The 3,570-nt window shown below is 39.3% G+C and overlaps 1 protein-coding gene across 2 annotated transcripts in view; it reads right to left on the bottom strand.

Annotated features, from left to right (window-relative positions):
- The window catches only part of LOC118332366 (WD repeat-containing protein 7), a 141,759-nt gene that overhangs the window by 98,542 nt on the left and 39,647 nt on the right, over window positions 1-3,570 (bottom strand). The gene's annotated exons all lie outside the window — the stretch shown is intronic.

Below are 3,570 nucleotides of genomic sequence, written 5' to 3'. Positions count from 1 at the left end.
CTGGATTTCTTTTCCTGTCACATTCACTTTATCCACACACACACACACACACACACACACACACACACACTCAGTGGACCATAACTAAATCTGTATCTCCATGTTAATATGAAGCTCTCATTTCAAACTGAAAAGTCACTTCCTGTCTGATTCTCACTGTGTATCTGTCAGTATATATACACAGTATTTATATAGTCTATACACTATACACAGTATTATGTACACACTGTACACAGTATTATGTATACACAATATATACACTGTATTTTGGCAGCCAACAGTGACAAACACTGAACACCCCACTGAATAACATTATCTGGCACCAGCCGGTCCACAACGCCAGTCGACAAAAGTGTAAGCCAGCCAGATTAGCCCGAGAGTCTGGCTGACATTATTTTGAGTTGCTAGCAATTTGTCCACATCAGTCAATATGCTAAAAGCACACTTAGACAATATGTTCCATAATCTTTGCAGCAATGTTAGCTTTGACTTTGGACTCTGTTGTTGACTCTCAGGAGCATAAACTTCACATCCTTGGACCCTCATCCCTACATAGAAACATATAGAAATCAGTCCACAGGCAGCAGAGCAAGTTGCTACGTTACAACCCATTCACTCTCTGCTCATACACACTGATACACACTAAAACATAAAATGATTCACAATCTGAGAAATAACCTTCAAATAATAACGATGCTTGAATCAGTTTTTTTCTCATCTTCAGCAAAAAAGCACAAACACAATTGTCTTCAGTCTCATTTCCACCATTTTTAATCTGTAATCACATCAAACTGCCGACTTTTCAGATGTTTACTGAGTTCAGACTCACAGCAGAGATAGAAAAATATCATCTGGAATAATAAAAGTACAACAGCAGGATCCAGTTTTTAAAACAAGAACGGATTCATTGTGTTGATTCTGCTTCAGTAGATAATTCACATTTTAAATGGATTAGGTTCTTTAAGCTTGATCTTGAAATGACTAAATTAAATTGAAGATGGAAAGTTTTACCTGTAAAGGGAAAGGAAAATCTGATTCTGAATGTTTAAACTTTTTATTTCTAATCTACTTTTATTCTTTATTAACTTTCTGTTTGATCAGATAGTCATTTCAGTATCAAATGTCCTGATTATCTCTGGTAGCAGAGTAAAAGCAAGAATAAATTCATATACTAATTATAATTAATAATATAATATATATGTATAGATTTATTTGTGTTGTGAAATGATCCTCTCCTCTATAACTCAGTGGGGTCTATATAGAACTGATGTTGTACTTTACTGTGAAATCTCACCACATTATAATCTGGTTCTGAGACTGGATCACATCTAAACTCTGTGCAGAAACCAGTTCTTAAACCTAGTTCAAGACTCAAACTTCATGCTTTGTTTCTTCAGATCAAGAAATGGTTTTGTTTTGACCTCCAGCAGACCTCCTGACGTTGTGAAGAACTGCTTCCTTCATCAGTTTTTGGTCCCGGGATGATCCTAGCGGGCTGAAACTATATGAAGGTTACACACTGTAACCTCAGATCCATGAGTGGAGCTGAGAGGCTCTACAATCTGCAGGTGGAACAGCCAATCAGAACAAAGTTAAATTCAACTGAACTTATATCAGGACAGACAAGAACACTGCATCTAACAACAGTTTCTAATGTTTCTATTGTGTTTCTACAGTGATTCAGCTGACTCATCTTCATTAACCCACAAAGAGGTTAATTAACTGACCAATCAACTACCTTAACACTGAAGTCAACTAGATGAGTTAACTGTATGAATTCAGCCAACTTTGCTAGCAATGTTTAAAACCAGCTAGCTGAGCTAACACTGATAGGAATCCAGCAAGCTGAGGTAAAACTGTATTAGTCCAGCACCACTTTGGTCCAGAGGGCCTCCTGAGGCCAGAATGTGAGTCAGTCAGCTGCATATCAGATGTAGCTAACAGTAGCTAACAGGAAGCTAGTTAGCATGTTGCCAGTTGTGGTTTTCACTTGTCTGAAACACAGCATTAATCTGTTGCTGTGAAAACCATCCTTGTCTTCATGTATGAGGTGTGACGGTATTGTTCCAGAGTCAGCTGACAGCAGAGCTCTGCTCTGATTGGCTGACTGCAGCCTGAGGCAGGTCAGTGGGGCACTGAAGCCAACGTGCCTCAGTCAATAAACTGCTGGTTCCAAATCCTGAATCCTTCTGATTCCTCCTGTCATTGGTCTGATCCATACTGACACCACTGAGGGTTCAGTTGCTGGACTCTGGAGGCCTGCAGACACTAAAACACAGACTGGAATGTTAAAACCTTTATCCTGACAAACAGAGACAACACTATCAGATATCAACAATATCAGCTTTATATTGATTCATAAACCCTGTGTACCTGTGGTAAACCCTGTGTCCCTAGGGTAAACCCTGTGTACCTGTGGTAAACCCTGTGTACCTGTGGTAAACCCTGTGTACTTGAAGTAAACCCTGTGTACCTGTGGTAAACCCTGTGTACCTGAAGTAAACCCTGTGTCCCTAGGGTTAACCCTGTGTACCTAGGGTAAACCCTGTGTATCTGTGGTAAACCCTGTATAACTTGCATAAACTCTGTGAACCTGAAATCAACCCTGTGGACTTGGGGTACACCCTCTATACCTGAGATAAACCCTGTGGATCTTGCATAGACTTGTTACCCTGCAGTTACTCATGATGCCTAGCAGTAAAATGAGTTGCCCAACTGTAAATCCGAACAACCCTTGTTGCACGACAGTAAAGCATGTTGCTGTGAGACTCACCAGCTGCTTTTAGGACCAGAGGATGAAGGCCAAAGAGAAGAATAGAAACAGAAATAGAAACTAACAGAAAAAGAAGAAAACAGTGGAGAGTCAGATTGTTAGCTTTTACAGTGTTTTTCTGTGGTGACGTGAACGCTGGACTGACTGTATATTAATATCTCCTAATGTTTTCATCCAAAACCAGACTTTATTGTTTCTATGCGTTTAGTAGAAGTAGTAGTAGTAGTATTAGTAGTACTAGAAGTATTACCTTCTCCTCCAGCTCTTTAATCTGTCGTTTCTGTGCTTCTATACATTCCTCCAGCTCCTTGTTCCTCTGTCAAACACAAAAACGCATATCCATCAAACAACAACGCCACATTTCTTCTGAGCAGTCGGAAACAGACGGATGAATAAACAATAAATCTAAACACATAATTAAAAGTGGTCAGTAGACTCACTTTCATATCTTACAGTACAACAAGTAGAGCTTTAGTGATTTTATAGAGTTGAACCAGAGCAAATAAGCTGTTTACATCAGTTACCATGGCGTTACCGTGCTGAACCCAAATCCTGCTACGTAGTACAGGCTGTTTGTGTGTTTACCTGTTGTTTGTTTTTTTTTACCTCAAACCTCATCTTTCTCTCTAAAATCCTGGGGAAAGTGGTCGCCAAACAGTTGTGAACTTATTTGAGGATTTTCAGTCAGGATTTAGAGTTCATCACAGCACAGAGACAGCTCTGGTTAAAGTTAATAATGACCTTTTGATTGCTTCTGACAATGGACTTGTCTCTGTACTTGTATTATTAGATCTTAG

The sequence above is a fragment of the Morone saxatilis genome, unplaced genomic scaffold, assembly GCF_004916995.1.
Source record: "Morone saxatilis isolate NCDOM2014 unplaced genomic scaffold, NCSU_SB_2.0 Contig21, whole genome shotgun sequence".
Classification (NCBI taxonomy): domain Eukaryota; kingdom Metazoa; phylum Chordata; class Actinopteri; family Moronidae; genus Morone; species Morone saxatilis.
The sequence above is the reverse complement of the archived record's forward strand: the minus strand, read 5'-3'. Positions and strand labels throughout refer to the sequence as shown.